The 21,044-nt window shown below is 38.5% G+C and overlaps 1 protein-coding gene across 9 annotated transcripts in view; it reads left to right on the plus strand.

The window, feature by feature from the left end:
* Positions 1-21,044, plus strand: part of GPM6A (glycoprotein M6A) — a 246,881-nt gene that overhangs the window by 194,480 nt on the left and 31,357 nt on the right. Inside the window, exons 1-2 of one of the 9 annotated variants that reach the window (XM_072950524.1) lie at positions 18,650-18,849; positions 19,192-19,264. The exons of 7 other annotated variants lie outside the window; for them this stretch is intronic. The gene's annotated coding sequence lies outside the window, so the exon portion shown is untranslated. Of the gene's footprint in view, positions 1-18,649; positions 18,850-19,191; positions 19,265-21,044 lie in introns of those variants that run through there. One more of the 9 variants, XM_072950523.1, reaches the window with a different exon arrangement.

The raw sequence follows: 21,044 nt of genomic DNA on the forward strand, positions 1-21,044 counted from the left end.
CCGCCTTCTCGGCAGAGCAGCCAGAGCAATCCTGTTAAAGAGACAGGCAGATTACGTCACCCTTCGGCTCAGGACCTTCCATTCTCTCCCCGTTTCATGCAGAGTAAATGCCAGTGTTCCTGTAGTAGCTGCAAGGTCACAGGCAGTCTGCCCTATAACTCCTCTGACCTCACGTCCTACGACTTCCTTCTCGTGATCTTAGGTCTCACACAGCGGCTGACTTGCTCTTCTTTGAATAAATTACTTAAGGCATCGCTGGAGCTGCTTCCTTGGCCTTGTCCAAGTATACACGCAGGACTGACTCTCCCACATCCATCAAGTGTCAAGTTTTTGTTCATCTCGCCCCGTCACTGAAGCCTGCCCTTGGGCCCTGGCCACCCTGTTAATACTGCACCCTGCCCATCCCCCCACCCCCGGATTACCCCTCGTTCTGCTCTGACTTTTCTTCAGGTCATTGCCCTTGTCACACGTTAACCCACTTAGTGGTCTTTAAATCATGTTTTCCTGGTGCTTGTCTGTGGTCTCCTGGCCGCACTCCAGGATGTGAGAGCTGTGGGGGCAGGGGTCTTTGTGATGATCACCGGATGTAATCCAGATGATTAGGGAAATGTCGCTTAGTAAATATCTGTTAAATGAGTGAAAGAGTATTATGATTTTTTTTTTTTTTTTGGCATTAGCAGCAGAATCCCACAGTCGGACTTTTCAGAAAGCAATGTCAGTGATAACCGGAGAGTATTTAGTGGATATGGTTAAAAATAGTGAGCAAGAAGTCTTTTCTAGTTTGCTTTAGGCAGTCTCAGGGGCAGGAAAATAGGTTGAATTCCACATAATTTCCTCCCTAGAAAACATTATCTCAGGCTACCTGACAGGATGGCTTTCCTCAGAGGCTCAGTTAAAATGTCACCTTCTCTAAAAACCCTCCCTCGCCCTTCACCATGTGTTAGATTTAACTGTTCTGTTTTGTGAATGAGGTACCGCTGGGGGGTGGCCGTGAACAAAGGAGACAAAATCCCTAGGTTACTCAGCTTACGTTGTGGTGGAAGGAGACAGGCAGTGAAAAGGCAGGAGACAATTAAAAAGAGGCCACCGGAAGTTAAAAAGTAATTAAGAATGGAAGGAGGCTAGGTTGTTCCCAGGAGTCAGGGGGCTGATGATTTTAATTGGAGGAGGTGTCAGGGACTGTCCCACTGAGCAGAGCACATTTGCACAAGAACCTGAAGAATGTAGTGGACTGAGCCAGGTAGACAGTGCGATGATATTCGAGGTGGAGGAACCCTGGGTGAAAGTCATAAGGTGCGGTGGAATCGCATACCTCCCGGCCAGGTTGGCTGGAGCCCAGTGAGTGGCAGGATGAGGTCAGTGAGACAGCAGCCAAGGTTCTCAGGGTCTGTTGTGTGGATGTGTGTCTTGCTGGATCAGGAACATCTTGCAAATAGGATGAATCTCACTTATTCAAAACTGAGTACTCAGTACACACTAGGTACTCAGTCAGTGCTGTTAAATATTGACTAGAATTTTCCTTCCAGGCTTTACTTTTCTTACCTGAAAATTTAAAAATCAAGACAGCATTTGCAATAAATAAAGTTTTAGCAGGCTCATATTTCATCAGCTATCAAAGTAGTCTTCTTAAAACCATACTTTCTCTTTACATACTCATACAAAAAATGCAAAAGGAGCTAACATGCCTTTAGGTAAATACAAGTAGTAGTAAGTTTTTTAATTTCCTGAAATCAGTTTATGAATAGTGTCATTTTATTAAATTTTGTAGCTGTTTTTCACAAAGCTGAGCATTTGTTAATAATTTTATTTTAAAGAAAAAACATTTTCATTTTATGAAAACTCTTTTGACCCTAAAATGCATGAATGTCACAAAACATCATGCAAATTAACCTTGTAATTAATATAGAGAATTTGCATATCTTTGCTTATTTTTATCTTATGACTTCTAGTCTATAACTGTCTTTTAAAAAGTGGTTATATGCAGGTAGGCTAGTAAGCATGCTTGCTAAAATAAATCCCAAAGCTATGTTTTGCTAGATTTCACTTGTGAAATTTAGCTGTTTGGGGATATTATCTAAGATTTATTTTTATTTCGACAATTTTAAGCCCCTTTTATAGAGAAAAAGATTATCTTCTTTATTAGGACATTTTAGTTATTTTCAAAAGGAGTTTAAAAAAAACCCAGCTTACTGTTTCTTCACACTTTGGTGCCCCAGGCAACAATCATTTGGTAGCAAGATGGTCATTCTAAGAAAATGAGCAGGGTGGAAACTCACGTGTCAAGACTTTAAGTTGGTTGATTCACATTTTCTAGATGCCTTCTTTTAAAAGCCCTTTCTCTAAGACAGCGTTCTGTTAGTCTCAGGGAGCTCTTGGGTGAAAATCCACCAGACTGAGTTTAGAAAGGGATGTGATGGCCTTTATGTTTTTAATGCAGATCCGTTTTTAAATGGCGCTGTTCATTTTCCAGACCCATTTGTGCTCTCAGATTCATAAATAGTTCTAATGGTTATTTGTAATTTAGGCCCATAACCTGTATTCTTTGAGTTAATGATTTTTATATGTGAAAAATTGACAGCGTTATCATATGCATTCATTACATTTACAGTTTGATGAATGTATTTGTCTTCCTGGGAACTAAGAATGGACCACTTTACAACAATAATTAGGAATAACAGCTTCTTGTTTCCCAAATCAGAATTTAGGACCAAATCTGAATATAACTGTAGTCAATTTTCTCTATATGACTTTCAAGATGTAAACTCCTAAAGTCTAGGCCTAGCTATTTTTGGTTTTGCTATTTAACCCCCATATTCACTCTTCATGGTACAAGTTTTTGGAAGATATTTGTCCAGAGGAATAAGTATTGCTGTTAATTCTATATTTTAAAAATTCAAAATATACTGAAGCAATGGAAAAATCCAGAAGGATGTACTTTTTTTTTTCAGAAGGATGTACTTTGAAAACAATTTACTATAAATTATTCTAAGTGACCCATACAAAATATAGTATAGAGAGCATTGTTCTGGTCAAAGATAAATATTGCTTCATGGCATTTTTAAAGTAAGCATTCGATAATTGCTTATTGGCTTGTTGGAAAGCATACACTGTATGAAAAAGTTCTTATAAATAAATCATTCTCAAAGGTATAATCTATCTCCAGAAAGAAACATTTTGGCTGCCAAAAAGTTGAGATTTGAAATACAAAAACAGAATAAGGAACAGTTTACATAATATTAATATTAAGACTTTTTTTTAAAGTAAGGGACTGACTACGTTTGAAATAGTTTAATGTGAGTCTTGAGGAACCTTGAAAACTAGCAAAGAAGATTGACAATTACTTACATAAAACAGAAGACCACTACACATTTTTGAACAAAGAAATGACCAGTTGAAGGTGGTGAAGCTTATTAATTGGTGACTATTTAGATGTATATTAGAAAACAGAACAACTAGAAGTCAGGGGACAGAACATGGTTCTGAGCCATAAAATTAAGTAAGAATTGAAGAATTACAAGTTACAGTGGCAACACTGGAAATGGCAAGAAAATGTTAAAGAAAAAGAAAAAATTGGCAGAAAATAATATAGGCAACCAACGAGAGGGATTTAATCAAAATACACTTTAATTTTTCTAGCATGGGATAGTGGAAGTCAATCTGAGGAAAATGATGAAAGTTCAGTTTTGGAAATTTTGACGGAACATCAAAGTTGGCACACTCTACAGGAATTTAGATGTTTAGGATGAAAGATTAAATAAGAATGCCACTAATATTATTATAATGAATGGCAACATTTTAATCTAAGTGATGAAACTAGTTCTCAAATTGGAATTAAAGTGCCATTTTAGAGATGGTATGAGGTTACTTTTTAAGCAAAATAATTCAGTGTCTATGCTGTGTACCCATTACTCTTAAACATGCAATTAGGCAAAAAAACTATGCAGATGCAAGACTTGATCCTAAACCTGGGTCTTTGTATCCTGTTCCTCTGGTCTCGGAGAGATAGGATAAATGAGTTTAGGTATTGGGTGAGTAAAGTACAAAGCCCGTGCTGACTTGTGAGACCCATTTGCTTCATGGAGGAAAGCTCTTAAGATTGTTAAATCTCAAATAAAGAGGTATTTCTCCCCAGGTAGCTAAAACAACAGCAAAGACAAAGGATAACTGAGTTTACTTTTAAAACTAGCTTGAACTCTATAGATAGCTTGATTTCTCAATGTTTTTATGTTTTTCACAAGCAGCATATTTTTTCATGAAGAGGTGATGAACAAACCCGTGTCGTCACCACTGGGCTAAAAGCTTCCAGAGGGAAGGAGCATGTCAGTTTCACTCATCTTTCCATTGCCTGAACCTAACGTGGGTCTGACACTCAGTGGATCTGGCTTATAACTTAACTCTGCTCCTGCAATGTGTGGCCTTAGGCAGATCAGTTCATAGCTCCATGGCTGAGCTCCCTCAGGTTATAAAATACAGATAATAACAGAAATTCTTGAGTAACCGTTGGCTTAATAGATGGGAGATCTCTTCAGAATTCAAACCCTTAAATACATGTAAATCCCAGATTTATTTCATAATATTTCGGAGACAAGCTTGCTTATGATCACCAAATGAAAACCTTGAATTCTCTTGCTTATGACTTGACCATGGGGCCAGTTCTATCTGCCAAATGTAGGTAAAGATGAAAACAAACCCACCATCACTGCCGTCTCAACCATCGATAGAATTTTCCTAATCGTGGTTAGAGACCTGCTGTGCCCACAATAGCGATAACCACGTTTCCTCAATTTGTTTGTATTTTCTCTATGCTCACTCCAACTTCCCATCCATCTCCCGACTCTCAGGAGCTCCCCTTGACTTGCACTTCACTTGGTATCAAGTGATCAATTAAAAGATGATATTCATTCAACAGATGTTAATTGAGCTCCAACTGTGTGTGAGCTTAACACTCCAGCGGAGGAGGCAGAAAAATAATAGATAATACAGATGAGTAAACCTTATATTATGTTGGAAAGTCACGTGGAAATAAGAAAAAGCAGAGCAAGGTAACAGGAATCTGGAGTCTACATCTGTGAATATGGGGAAAGCAGGGCACCATTTGTAAACTGGACAGTCAGAGTGAAAATTGAGTGAGAATCTGAAGGAACGTGAAGAAGTGAATTCCCCAGTATCCAAGGGAAGAACGTGTTTCGGAAAAAGCGTAGCTTCTAGCGATGCGAAGGCTGGGTGTGGGGCACAGCGAGGAGGAGGGTGTGGCCAAGAGCGGGAGGGGGCTGGAGAGATGATGGAGGCGGACCTCAGGCCCTTGTCAGGATTTTAGCCTTGCTCCAAGGAAAACAGAGCCGTGCAGCAGATACCCTCAAGGCCTCTCTGTTTCTGTTCTCACCTGACCCTCAAGCTCTCTCAGTTATAACAGTCATGCATGTGTATTATTCATTAACAAATCGCATATGGACTATGATGCACAGTACATTTTAATATGCTTTTTTCAATATTAGAATCCCAAACGCATTGGTGTTAGCATCTGGATGCATAAATGTTGTTAATTTATTTGTCCAGTAGTAGATTCAACATTTCTTAACTCATATCTTTATAAATTAAAGGTCAGCTCCCTCTTCTTTTTCAAAAGCGACCAGGCGATTAGATGAATGTTTCACATTTTCTCTTAATTTAGGTTATAACTGATGTAAATACAATAAGCCTACCAGTTCAGATTCTGGGACTTTTTGGTGACAATGCAGTATTCTGGCCAGACTCCTCCAGAAATACCTTTTTGCTTGTCCGTTAGCACTGCAGCACTGGCTAAATTTTCAAACTGACAGCCTCCTGATTAATTAGCTACACCTACATTTAAAAATCAAACATGTTTGAAATGGGAGTCACAATACTGCTGAGAAAAGAGGGCGAAAATCCTGACGGGTGGCAATGACTTTGCTTTCATTGAACGTTTGTCTGGGATCAAACGTTAATATTCCCCCGGGGACATTTGCTTCCTAGTCATGAGAGGGTCAAGGTCACTCTTGTAGCATGATTCCCCTGGATTTTCCTCATTCAGTTCTGGTGCTGAAATACGTCAGGGCTTGCGGTTTCTTAAGTTAAAGAAAAATCATCTTAGACATAGGTGTCATCTTTGCGTAATTAAACAGCAGCAAATACAGGTCTCATTTAGAATCTCATTATGAGAGTAAACCACTGGAGTTACTGTAAACTCCTCTCCCAGAATCTTACCTACAAATGATGATAGGATTTTTTTTTTAGAACATGCTGTTTTTAACAGTAGTGGCTTTCAGTCCAATTCTTTTCTCTCACTTCCAAGCTCAGTCTTACCATGAGCATTGTCAGATGTGCTAGGTAAAAATAATCCTTTCAGTTACTTAAGTTTGATCATATATACCAGTGAAAACTGCATAACATGTCAGTAGTTTTTATCACAAATGCAAAACACTTTTGTCCATGTTTTAAGGCCAGTGTGTTCATTTAGTAAGTAGTGCCTCCAAGGATTATCCAACTGAGACTGTCCAATGATTCGAGAAAACATTAAGCTAATATACAACAGCTTTAATGGTAAGAAAGCCAATTCTATACTCCACATGATCTCCCAATGGAGTTTTTTTTAAATTAGATTTTGTTTTTTCAAAAAGAGAAAAAAACAAACACTAAATACATTTAAATACTGCTACTTACTGAAAAAAGCAGAAATGTAACCATTGTGCTCCTTTTCCAGCACACCCCAGCAGTGGCCGGTCGTGGCCAAAGACGGAAGTTACCGTTTTTCTTTACAACGTGAAATAGACATCTAAGGTTTCCTCGAGTTAAGCTCCATCTTTTGATTCTATTGCTGTGGCTCTAATTTTTTTTTCCAGTATAATTTGAGTGGACAGCATGTTGAAGTTGAAGTTGACTTATCCTTCCTGCATATAGAAAACTCAAACAAACAAAAAGAAAAAATACCAAATAGAGATAGAAGATACGTCCTTGGAGTTATTCCAGGCTTCTTGTGTTCGTGAGCCAAACTGTATGGAATCCTGGGTGTGTAAAGGTGTATAAATCGTAGCCCCTGATCTCTGAAGCTGATTGTCAATTCTCACGCAAACCACGATATGGGAACCCTGTGCCCAAGTGCAGAGTGTCTGCTAGAGAGTATAAACGCCGAATGTTGTATGTGCTGTATCTGCCTTTTCAGTTTTCCACGGGCATTCTTCCATTACTTGTACAGCAATTCTTGCTTTAACTTCACAGCCACTCGAGGTGACTGGCAGGAACTGAAAATGAGCTTTGTGTATATTCATAAAATTCTGGGGATTGGTAACATGAAATAAAAAGATTTATGTGAAGTGCAGGTTTTCATACACAGGCTGAACTCTCATAAAGATGTGCCCCATGGTGAGCAGAAGGCAGAAACAGCTACCAGGCACAATGTTATCACATGTCCACAGGATGCTTTGTCGTCTCTCTCTCTCTCAACCTTTATTTTTCAACCGCCACTGTCTAGGAGTCATCTGGGATATGATCAAAAGACGCAAAGGACGTAAAATATGTGGTGTATGGGACAAATTAGTCGAAAGTGAAAATCACTGTAATTAAAAAAACTGCATGTATGTTTTGTGATCCCAGTGCTCATTCAGATTGTAATAGAAACAACAAAATGGCAGGCTTATGCTTGGCTCGGAGACAATCAGCATTTCCTCTACGACATGTAAAAAGATGTGTTAGGGACTTTGAACTTAGGGAGCAGAGCGCAGGACAATAGCTCCTTGATCAGGGTGGTGCGGGGGCGGGAGAGAAAAGAAAAGAAAAATTCTGTTCTGTTGATTTAAAAATATCTTTTGGCTTTTTAAAGTCTGTGCTGCTTGAGAAAAGATAGTGCTTGCAGAAGTGACATTTCTACTTTGAAATGTTGCCATTTTGCCAATTTCCAAATGCACGTTAGACTATTCAGACACTCTTAACAGTGCTTCAGGACTATGGAAGTTTTCCTCCTAACAAATTATAGCAACTTGTTTGTGACTACTTGTGACAGAACTGGTTGTGAAACTGATTGTGAAAAAATATACTCATTTTGAAAAATCTGCTAATGTTCATTGTAAAACATCTTAATGTGATTATCAAGAGATGTTTTTCTTTGTTCTCTCTTCCATATATATTTTGAAATAACTTATGTTTTGATGTAGGAAATTGCCTCTGAAAATATTCTTGTAATTTTGATGTTTCAGAATATAACTTTACATTTTGCCTCATACCAAATCTTTGTATATTGTAGTAACTATGAAATAGAAACTTTCGTAAAACAGTGAAGCTAGAACACACCCTTACACCATATACAGAAATCAACTCAAAATGGATTAAAGACTTAAACATAAGACAAGGTACAATAAACCTCCTAGAGGAAAACATAGGCAAAACATTATCTGACATACATTTCAAAAATTTTCTCCTAGAAGAAATAAAAGCAAGAATAAACAAATGGGACCTAATGAAACTTACAAGCTTCTGCAGAGCAAAGGAAACCAGAAATAAAACAAGAAGAAAACCTACGGAATGGGAGAAAATTTTTGCAAGTGAAACCAACAAAGGCTTGATCTCCAAAATATATAAGCAGCTCATATGACTCAATAAGAAAAAAATAAACAACCCAATCCAAAAATGGGCAGAAGACCTAAACAAGCAATTCTCTGAGGAAGACATACAAATGATCAAAAAGCACATGAAAAAATGCTCAAAATCACTAATTATCAGAGAAATGCAAATCAAAACTACAGTGAGGTATCACCTCACACCAGTCAGAATGGCCGTCATTCAAAAATCCAAAAATGACAAATGCTGGAGAGGCTGTGGAGAAAGGGGAACCCTCCTACACTGCTGGTGGGAATGCAGTTTGGTGCAGCCACTATGGAAAACAGTGTGGAGATTCCTCAAAAGACTAGGAATAGACTTACCATATGACGCAGGAATCCCACTCCTGGGCTTGTACCCAGAAGGAAATCTACTTCAGGATGACACCTGTACCCCAATGTTCATAGCAGCACTATTTACAATAGCCAAAACATGGAAACAGCCTAAATGTCCATCAACAGGTGACTGGAAAAAGAAGAAGTGGTGTATTTATACAATGGAATACTACTCAGCCATAAAAACCGACAACATAATGCCATTTGCAGCAACATGGATGCTCCTAGAGAATGTCATTCTAAGTGAAGTAAGCCAGAAAGAGAAAGAAAAATACCATATGAGATCGCTCATATGTGGAATCTAAAAAACAAAAACAAAAACAGACAAACAAAAACAAAGCATAAATACAGGACAGAAATAGACTCATGGACAGAGAATACAGACTTGTGGTTACCAGGGGGGTAGAGGGTGGGAAGGGATAGACTGGGATTTCAAAATTGTAGAACAGATAAACAAGATTACACTGTATAGCACAGGGAAATATACACAAAATGTTATGATAAATCACAGAGAAAAAAATGTGACGAGTGTTTATATGTCCATGAATGACTGAAAAATTGTGCTGAACACTGGAATTTGGCACAACATTGTAAAATGATTATAAATCAATAAAAAATGTTAAAAAAAAGAAATTTTCAATACCTGCCTTACTGAAAAAAAATTTTTTAATTAAAATAAATGTGTAAATTCTAAAACACCAGATTGCATTAAAAACCTATCATTATGTTTAGAGAACTATGGCTGTATTGCAAATGCCATAGGGAATTTCCACGGACTAAATTAAAGAAATAAACCTTCTATGAGTAGTTCTTGCTATCTTTAAAAAGAAAACCGTATTTTTTTAATTTTCTTTCACAACTTTAATTCTTAGTTAGGGAATTATTGCTTAGTTATTTTAGTCACTAGCTTTCAAAGTTATATTTTTACTTTCAAGAATGTCTTCAAATTCTTCAATAATATTTTAAATATGCTCCAATCTTATATAAAATATGTATGTGACCATGCACTTGGAGTGTGCTAGAAGATGACCCCATCTTGCCTTTTTCACTGGGGCTTTAAAGAAAACTGTGATCAATACTTATTTTTAATTGCCATATGGTTCAAACATGGAGTGATGCATTTTTTGACCAATTTAATTTAAATAATGTAAATGTTACTCTTTTTTCAAGATTCGTCTTTTAAATTCCCTTATTCTGTTATTTTTAAAGTAGCAATATAATAATATACATATCAAGATAATATTTGTTGGTGAATTACATTATGTGTAAGGTTGTCATAAGTAACTCAGATGTTACCCTTAAATACCTGGTAAATCCACTGAATTATAAGAGTAAACTTACATTGCATGTAAATACTAATTTTATTTTTTAAAAATCCACAGTATATCTGGCATAAAAATATAAGCAAACTATTGCTGCTTTTGCTGTTGTAAATTTGGTTATAAAGAATATTTCTCAGTGATCATAAAGATAAAAAGAATATTAAGATACTTGATCTGGAATCGAAACTGCTATACTTAGTTGATGCAATTTTACAAAGCATTGTATACTATTTAAAGTTCAAAAATCACCTCCTAATGCCATATTGCTTCACTATGTGGCACATAATGCTTATTTCACAGCACAGAATGCCTTACTACACTGGAAATTCTGGGCAATTATGGCAGCTCCTTTGTGATGTGAAGAAGACATTTAAAAAAATCTTTTATAATACATGGTTTACCATATAAACCAAGAATGAAACATGGGGGCTCAATTGTGTAATTCCCATGAGAACGAAATATTTTCATTTAAAGCAGCATATCCTCAATTTGTCCTAGAGGGTCCATTTCATCACCAGGCTCTTTCTTTTTTCTAGTTGGCTGGAAAAGTTTCTTTATCTAAAGAGACATACGTAGAGGGAAGAGGAATAGCTCAGTTGTAGAGCATGTGCTTAGCATGCATGAGGTCCTGGGTTCAATCCCCAGTATCTTCATTAAAAGTAAACAAACAAACATCAAACCTAACCCCTCCTATAAATAAAAATAAATAAAGAGACGTAAGTAATGATTAATTTTTTACTTTATTGCCCATTCAGATGTACCTGTATGCAAATGACAGTCAATACGAGTGCTACTCTATTATAAAATTCCAGCAAAAGCCAAAATGTTGACAATCTGTGCAGTGTCACATTCATGATCACATGTGAAGTACTGATGTAGAAAAATGCGTAATTAAAAAATAAGTGTCTGCTAATAAATGATGAGCTTGAAGATACACTGTGATGAAAGGAACTCTACCTCATCATCAGTGAATACACCGTTTCCACTGGACTTTTTTAATATTGAAAGTAGGTCTTTGATCCATTTTGAGTTTATTTTTGTGTATGGTGTAAGGGAGTGTTCTAGCTTCATTGATTTACATGCTGCTGTCCAGTTTTCCCAACACCATTTGCTGAAGAGACTGTCTTTATTCCATTGTATATTGTTTTTTTTAAATTTAATTTAATTTTTAAACATTTTTTATTGATTTATCATCATTTTACAATGTTGTGTCAAATTCCAGTGTTCAGCACAATTTTTCAGTTATACATGAACATATATATATTCATTGTCACATTTTTTTCTCTGTGAGCTACCCTAAAATCTTGTGTATATTTCCCTGTGCTATACAGTATAATCTTGTTTATCTGTTCTACATTTTGAAATCCCATCTATCCCTTCCCATCCCCCACCCCCTTGACAACCACAAGTTTGTATTCTATGTCTATGAGTCTGTTTCTGTTTTCTATTTATGCTTTGTTTTTTTGTTTGTTTGTTTGTTTTTTAGATTCCACATATGAGTGATCTCATATGGTATTTTTCTTTCTCTTTCTGGCTAACCTCACTTAGAATGACATTCTCCAGGAGCATCCATGTTGCTGCAAATGGCGTTATGTTGTCGATTTTTATGGCTGAATAGTATTCCATTGTATAAATATACCACATCTTCTTTATCCAGTCATCCATTGATGGACATTTAGGGTGTCTCCATGTCTTGGCTATTGTAAACAGTGCTTCTATGAACATTGCTGGAGAGTCTGTGGAGAAAGGGGAACCCTCCTACACTGCTGGTGGGAATGCAGTTTGGTGCAGCCACTGTGGAAAACAGTATGGAGATTCCTCAAAAGACTAGGAATAGACTTACTGTATGACCCAGGAATCCCGCTCCTGGGCATATATCCAGAAGGAACCCTACTTCAGGATGACACCTGCACCCCATTGTATATTCTTGCCTCCTTTGTTGAAGATTAGTTGACCAGGGAAATATATACAGGATCTTGTGGTGGCTCACAGCGAAAGAGAATGTGACAATGAATGTATATATGTTCATATATAACTGAAAAATTGTGCTCTACACTGGAATTTGACACAACATTGTTAAATGACTATAACTCAATAAAAAAAGTTTAAAAAAATAAAATAAAGTTAGTTAAAAACTCAGAAGCTAAAATGATTTCCAGAAAAGGGTTAAGAAATTAAAAAGTACCAATAAGACACATATACTTGATTTCTTGTGAGCCAGAAACACATTAGTCACTTCAGAGGATTTATGTAAAAAATTTGGTCCCTGAGGACTAGCAAATTTAAATGTGAATGTCTGTGTATGTGACTGTGTGAATGAGTGTTTGAGGATTTGTGTGTTTGTGTGTGTGTGTGTATGTGTGTGTACAAATTAAAAAAAAGAAAGCAGGATCCTTTTTCATAAATACTAAAGAGGATTCTCTGTAAGGAGGAGACAAGTAGGCTGGGCGGAGGAAGGCGCCTGCCACAGGAAGAGCATCGGGACCAGAGGGTGGCATGAGTGCCAAGGCTTGTCTTCAAGGCCCTGGAAGGTGGCCGCGCTGCTGGTGCGCAGTGGGGCCAAGTGGCGCCTGGTGGGAAGTGGCGCCGTAGATCAGAAACAGCGTTCCGGGGAGCAGGCCGTGTATGGATGGCGTGGGGAGAGGAGGTGTGACGGAAAGTCAAGGAAGGACTGCAGCGGGAGAGTGACGTATTTCTGCTTACATTTTGAAATAATTCCTCCAGCTTTAGAATTAGTGATATGTGAGGTCAAAGAATAGACCCATCTAGGAAGGCAAAGTGTTACAAAGGAAATATATCCAGGCACCACACTATTTTGGATCCTTACTTAACAAATGATTTTCAAAATCCTATAAAATTTTACTGAACATAGGTAAGTAACTTAACTTACTTGAGGAAAAACACCATTCTCTTTTCCTGAATTAGTTTGCTCAAGAGGCCAGTGATTTTTCACTTTTACTGTCAATGGCATCAGCTTTTTCTGTTTGGAATTTAATTTTAATCTGTTTGAAATGTAAGCAATCAGAATCTTCAGTAGACTCTCTGTTGCTTTTGATCTAGAAGTATGTGTTTTCACTTTGTGTGATGGAGAACTGTACTGATAACCCTCAGTATGGTGTATTATCAAAGCAAACATATTTTAGAGACAAATCTATCAGCACAGGCCCAAGCACTGGCAGGTGCGTCCTGCATCATGCTGTGTGAGGGGCGTCCCAACCCCAGGTTTTTCTTCTACAATATGAAGACAATACATCACAGGAGGCTTGTCAGTCACCTTCCCAGCGACCTGCATAAACTCTCTCTACCAGTTACTTCGAAAGAAAAATAAGCTAAATTTGAAAAAAAAAAAGGACACCAAAAAAAAGGGAAATAGTGTTGTAACGAATATCCACCCTCTAGATTTTCACGTTTCTGACATTTGTCTGCAAAGTGGGCATGGTGGAAGGTTTGAGGCTAATGACCTCTGTTTGACCTGTCCTAGCTGGTTGTTGCAACAAATGTCCCAATCCATTTATTCAGCAAGTATGAATTAAGCATCTACCACGCATCAGATAGCATTGTAGGGACGAGGCATACAAAATGAACAAAACCCAGAAATTTCTGACCTCATAGTTTTTTTTTTTCATTTTGGTGAAGAGAGTCGATAAAGTCAAAAAGTTAGATTAAAGAAATACAGCAAATGTCGATGAGTGTCCTGGAGAAAAACAAAGTGATCCTTGGAGTAGAAAGTTCATTTTTAAACTGGATGATCTTGTGGCAGATGAAAGACGGCTACGAATTCTTTACCACCCCTCCCACCCAGACTTGGGGTCAGCTTCCCCACCCCTGCCTGTGACGACCTTACCCGTAGAACGTGGCCCCTTTCCACGCTCAGCCTCACCTGGAAACGTTTGCTTTCTGTCGCTCAGAGCTCCTACTTTGATAGAAGCCATCCAAGATGTCTCACCAGGCAGTGAGGCGGCTTAGACAGCCCCCGGGAGGAGCCACCTGCACTGAGACACTCCTAGGAAGCCCGCGGGTGTTGCAGGCCTGCCGGCTGGGCTGCTTTACCACCAGGCAAGTGAAGGAACCGTCTTGGAGACCAGCTCATTCGAGCAGTCAGAGGACTCCAGGTCCCACTCATCTTTTGGCTACAGCTGCTTGAATGATCCCGAGCGAAAAACTGTCCATTTGAGTCCGGGAAACCCATGCAAATATGAGAAATTATAATATATTTTTGTTTTAAGCTAATACATCTTGAGAATGGATACCCAAGCAGCAATGGATAGCCCAAAGAACAAACACACAATGGCATTTTGAACAGAGGACACAGCCATGCTGGTGTTTATATCCATTACGGGGGAAGATGAGGATTTTTACGGGATCTCTGAACATCGTCTGAACGAGCAAGGTGTGTTCTGCAAAGACCTCACTGGCGTCTGGAGCTCAGACCAGTTTCGGTGCTCCGCATTTTTTCCTTCCAGGGACCGCTTGATTGCACTTTAGAAACCTGTCTCCACCCGCTAGCTCCCTCGCCCTCGGGGCTCGTTACCACAGTCAGAAGAGTGTGGTTCTAATCATTACTGAAACAATTAATTTTTCTGCCTTCGGGAAATAAGTTTAATTAATCCAAACATTCTTGCTAAGTCATGGTGACCAGTACATAAGCTCTTCAATTAGTGATATATTTTTTAACTTTTTTAAGTTGTAAATACCAGTATTACAAAAACTTCCATAATAAAAATATTTTGAAAAGGATAGTGTCATCATCCCTCTGGAAGAATTCGCAATACACAGGCTTTCACATACCTTTTCACAGCGCTCAGTAATCATTTGAGAAATCATCCGTTTGGAATTATACCTCCCTCGCAAGGTTACTCTGGGACCCACCCGTCAGTACATTGAAGCCTTGGCACTGCTTCTGATGCATTGGAACTGTTCAGAAAGCTCTCATGGATGTCATTTAGTTATAAACGGAACACTTTGCTTAATAATGTGTTCAAAATTCTTAGAGCAAATCCTTCTTAATCCCTGTATTACATGTGTATCTGGTTCATCAACTCATCTTAAAGTATGTTAGACATTTAATATGATTTTACATCCTACTGCATGGTTTCCGATGTTGCTACATCTGTACCTCAGAATCGGCTGAAGTACTTGATAAAAACAAAGTTTTCAACGGAGGGGATCCCAGAAGCTCTATTTTTGACAGAAGTCCCTGGTGATTTTGGTACCCAACCACAAATTGAACAGGGTGTAAAGAATATCTCCAAACTCTGCATATTCTTTTCCTTTTCCAAGTTGTTCTTTCTTAAAATTAGGAACTAATTTGTTTAAGCACAGTATTATAGCAGTGACTAAAATAATTAACATTAAAAGCTGTTGTTTGAGTTTTCTTGATTTTGCCGCTTTGTCCTGAATCATTCCATTGTTTACCTTAACTCTGTACTTTGTTCAGGCCAGGAATATATTTAATTGAAATGTTAGTAACATTTTAATAATATTTGGGGATTATTTGAGCAATATTCTAGAGTTCTTTAAAACTGTAGAGGATTATGCCATTAATTAAAGGGTGAGGGTCAGAAATTCTGTTTGCCATCAGCTTTACAGTGTAAATAATTCTTCACAAGCACAGTTTTAAACTAGTATCTCACTGCTCATCTTTCAAGGATGCTATGCTTTAGACCAAGGCCATTTTTCAACTATTCTTCAAATAATTCAGAACTCCAAGCCCACTGCCGCTCTTTCTGACTTGATGAATGCCGTGATCCAGGCTGCTCTGATTGGACATACAAAACATCACAACAATACTAAATATTCAGATAGAATATTTTTGGAAATCTTTTGAAAAGGTGCCAGAAATTTCTAATTTTACTTCCCACTAGTTTGTAGGTTTATTTATTCCTCACTGCTAGTAGGTAGAGATCGTATTTTTTGTCAGTCCTGTAGACACAGTGGACTTACCAGTAGGAGCTTAAATAACCTTCTCTGTATATTGATATAGTGATTCAGGGCTGGCAAGCCATCAAAAAAAGGGATGAGCATGTGCAATACACTGAGTACAGTCGAGTCTTGATTTAATGATGACTATTCTGTTTCTAAATTTTAAATCTTATATTAAGTTACAAATGCCTACAAAATTGAACTCAACAAACAGACTTAAGTAAAGAAACAGAAGACTTGATTAGTTTTATAACCATTAACAAATTAGATCAGTAGTTAAACTTATTCCCGTAAAGTACACAAGTGGCCTGGTTGGTTTTCCTGGCTGGTTCAACCAAATATCTCCTGTGCAGCTAAACCTAACGCAAACAGCCCCAGGGTGTAGGTAAAGGAGCTCACCTTACAAGGCTAGGATGAACTTGATTCCAAAACAGGAAAGCAAAAAATTCGATGTCAGTCACATTCATTAACATGGACATCCCTGTCCTCACTCATTGCACTTTGAATCTCATCATCTCATCTTGTGTTCTTTGGTTTCAACTTCAATCTATTTTACCACCACTGACTTCTTAGATGTTCCTCAAATACTCCAGGCACACACCTGCCTCAGGACATTAGCATTTACTTTCCCCCTGTTTGAAACTCTCTGCTCCCAAAGAGCGTCTTCTGTGGCCCCTTTACCTCCTTCATATCTTTTTAAAAATGTCATCTCGATCATTCCTTCCCTGAATTATTCCAGTATTCCCTACCCCTCTTCCATGTTTTGCTTTTCTTTGCACTTTTCACATTCTCACATGTATTACTTCTGCATCTTGTTTATTGTCTGTCTCCCACCTCGAGAAGGAAGGCAGAGACTTTTGTCTTCTGGATTTACTTCCACAGCTCCAGCAATTAGTGTAGTAGCTGGCACTGGTGAGGGCCTGCTAATTATTTGTGGAATGAATTGATACATGCAAAAGTATTGAACAAAATGTTAGCGTGACACATTCAGAAATGTATTAAAAAATACAGTATGACTCAGTTGGAGCTTTCTCAGGAATGCAAGTTTAGTTTAAAATTGAAAAAAAAGTTCAAAATAACAGATAAAAAGAAAAAACAAAATTATTTCAACAGATGGGGAAAAAGCATGTGATAGAATTCAAAATTGAAGAGACCTTCTTTAACCAATAAAACAATCATGAACATTACACTTAATGGTAAAACAACAGAGTAAAGTCAAGAGAAAGATCAGTAAAAAGTACAAATAATGAAAAGAAGGAAAGAAAGCTCAGAATTTTCGTAGGTGGGATGCGTATCAGCACAAACTCAAAATAATTCACAGAATCAAAATAACTCAGAGGATCAAAAAAGAATTTTAAAAAAATCCTAGATACAAAATAAGTATAAAAATACCAGTCAGAATCCCAATAAGGTAAATTGTGGAGTCAAAGAGTTTCTAAAATCTACATGTTGATGTAACAGGGCCACGAAAAGCATGAGACACACGCGAAGGGTGAAGAAATCGGGGGAATTTTCTCCACCACAACCCAAGGCAAACGCCAAGGCCCAGGGACGCACCAACAGACCACAGCCCAGTGGAGCAGCATAGACAGTCCCCAGACAGACTCAGACCTCTGTGGGTGCTTGGTAATGACAAAGGTGACACTGTAGGTCCGATGAGAAAGAATCAACTCATTGGGAAATGGTACTGGGAAAACCTCATCAGTGAATAAGTTGTCAGTCTCTTGCCAGTCTCTCTTCCAGGATCCACCATTGTGTTGACTTCCCTTCTCAGGAACCTCTCAGGCTCTTTTTCTTGTTGGTTTAGGGTCTTTATTTATTTCGGTGCACTTTGTGGAGTGACCAAAAGCCAAGGCTTGTGTTTACTTCACAGAGTTTAAATGAAAGTAAATTAATCACATATCATAGACTATCTCAAGAGCGTCTGTCTTTGAAATTTTTGGACAAATGCTCATGATTCACAGTGCGTTGAAAATAGAGTCTCATAATTCCTTTTAGTCTCCCCCATGTGAAAAGCATATCATTAATTCATTTGAGAAAATACGAGTAGGAACTGGGTATGAGAAATGCTTCTTTGCGTACATAGGCATGCCAGTAGCATGTCAATTCTGGGTTGGATATTTCAACCATCAGCTCTCTCTGAGAATCCGTGGCCCTATTTCCAGCATATCTAATGCTGAAAATGTTTCCTGCGCAAAGCAACCTTGATTGTTCTTCGTACTTTTCTCAAGAAGGGTGTTTTCCCCCGTGCCAGCACTCTGCTTCCTGCCCTCACTGACGCTCATTAATAGAGCGGTTTCTCGTTTGAGGTGCGGTGAAAGCCGGGTGATGGGGGACAGCAGGATCCTCAGCCTTAAAGGGTGATTGTTGCGAGCATGTCCCGGGCCTCGGAGCACGGTTGCCATGGTGACCCTGCTGCTCTGCCAAGGCTGTTTCTCACTGTGGGAGGAAAGAAGCTCCCCTGCCAGCAGCTACGTGGGACTCTGGCAGCTGGAGAGAATACTAAGACGATGCTCTGCTCCCCCAGATGGGAGTTCCGAGAGCCTCCTTTAAAACCCCACTGGCACCTCAGGCCCCGCGGAAGAGTGGGGGCAGCTAGGATCTAGCCCATTACGAGGGCAGAACGTGCGTGCTGAAGTGCCTGTGGGTTCTTACTCCGAGTGAGTGTTATGCAGGCGATCAGGACTGAAATGGAAAGATTCTAGCCTGACCTGGCGGTCATGGAGGGTTAGAGGAATGTGCACTTATCCATGGGAGCAATATGATTCTGAGGGATTTAAATGGCAGCATTTAAATAGAAAGTGAAAAAAATTTTTTTCTGTTTTATTTAGTGGTCTTAAACTCATTTGGAAGTGCCTGTTAACTCAGGGTTGTCAATTTGGGTTTATTCAGTATTGAGATTTATCTCATGTTTTTCTAAATGTAAAAGGCAGCATTCAGAGCTCTCGTTAATGGTACAGACCATGACGTGAATAGCAGCCCCTCCCACCGTGTATCTGTAGGTAACTAGGCACTCGGCTTGCTTGCATGGAGGCTAGTATTGATCCATCTAAACCACAGTAACAAAGTTATGAAGTAAGTAGAAACCGACTCTGAACTGGTAAATGGAATTAATCAGAAGTCTTCAGTGGCAGCTGGGTGACCCTGTATGGACTTAACACTTCATATGCTCCTAAGACATTCTCATCCTAATTTATCTTCATTCTGTTAAAATCTTTAGATGTAGAAGCCAACAAAAGCCATTCGTATCTATGAATTTGATGCTTGGACTCTTTTCTGTATATTTGACCTCTATTCTTAAGGATTTCATGAATACCTTAATCTAGTCTGACACCTTAGTGTCTGTGGTGGAAATCTCACACCTATATCGAATTCTTAAGAATAATAGGAAGAGAAATCACAAAGGAATGGGACATGAGATCATGGGGCTATTTGAGGCAGTTGCCAAAATTAGGGGTAACTCTTCTTTGGGTTGATAACCAATTTTTTTTCCTTTACTTTGAAATGATCAGTAAGATGAAACTGTTACATCATGGAGAGGCAGAGCCCAGTCCAAAGATTTTTCTGCTCCCCTGTTAATCTCTGCTCAGAACTGTGTTCAATGACATTCAGATACCACACACACTGGTCTCATCCATCTGCCAGTGAAATTTCTTCCTATCACACGATGTGTCAAGCTGTTCTAGCCTTCTCTACTTCCCCACATTGTGTGTGTGTGTGTGTGTGTGTGCATGTGCATGTGTTGTGTTCTGTGTGTCGGGGGAGGAATGTTCAGGAAACGACTTTCCCTGTATAAGCGAGAACAGTGGAAGTGGGGAGGGGTTCAGACTTCTTTTTTTTCCCCTCCTGGGGCAGATGAGATAATCCATAATACTCTTAGGAAGTACTCTAGTTCAATGATCAATATTAAAACAGCAGACTAGCCCACCCTCTGAATAAAGTTACTTCACACAGGCGCTTGGCAATCACTGCATATTTCACATGTTGCTGTAAACATACATGCATTATAGATGAAATACACACAGATCTTCCTATGACTTATGTACAATAAATAACAACCCATTTTCCAGTATCATTTATTATTTGTTTCTGAAGAAAGGAAAAGTCAATTATGTGGAGAGTTTTGGAGAAGTTTCAGCATTACAGAAGGAAATTTGATCAAAAATTTCCAGAAGAAGAAAAGTAGAAGGAATAGGGTGTGTATGATGAGGGACCTCCAGAGGTGGACAGAGGTGAAACTGAGATCACCTTAGCTTGTCAGCCCTCTGACTTAAATTTCCCTTTCTCACCAGGGGCTGGCAAATAGTATCTCATCAGTATTTCTCCTTGCAAAGCATATATACTTATGCATTTCTAGTTAATATCTTAGAAGAAGGTATCTAAGAGTTGACAAGAAGATTCTGATACCTACGTTGCATACTAGTAACCGTGGTTAACTGATGTCTTAGGCTAGTGTAAAGCCATCTTCTGGAAATGAAACGCCAAAGTGGCAAAACTTCAAGAAACAAAAGTAATTACTGTGGTCAAACAATTTTTGGAAACAATGTTACAACACAATAATAGTTAATATTAATAATAATTAAAATGGCATTCGGTAATGGGAGACGTAATGTTTACTGAGTAGTTACTCTGTGCCATGCACTGTTTTCCATATTAACTCATTTAATACAAGAACCATTTGAGGGAACTTTTTACTGTTGCCGTTTTGTAAATGATGCGTTCAAAAGAATAAACTTGCCAAAAACCACACAGCGGAGGAGTCACAATTCTAACCTGCCCAGTTTTCTCTCTCCTGCTGTGCTGGCATCTTCCTTGTGTTTTACTTACCATTCTCCAAGGCAAGAGATAGATTTTG

Source organism: Vicugna pacos, chromosome 26 (genome assembly GCF_048564905.1).
Source record: "Vicugna pacos chromosome 26, VicPac4, whole genome shotgun sequence".
Taxonomy (NCBI): domain Eukaryota; kingdom Metazoa; phylum Chordata; class Mammalia; order Artiodactyla; family Camelidae; genus Vicugna; species Vicugna pacos.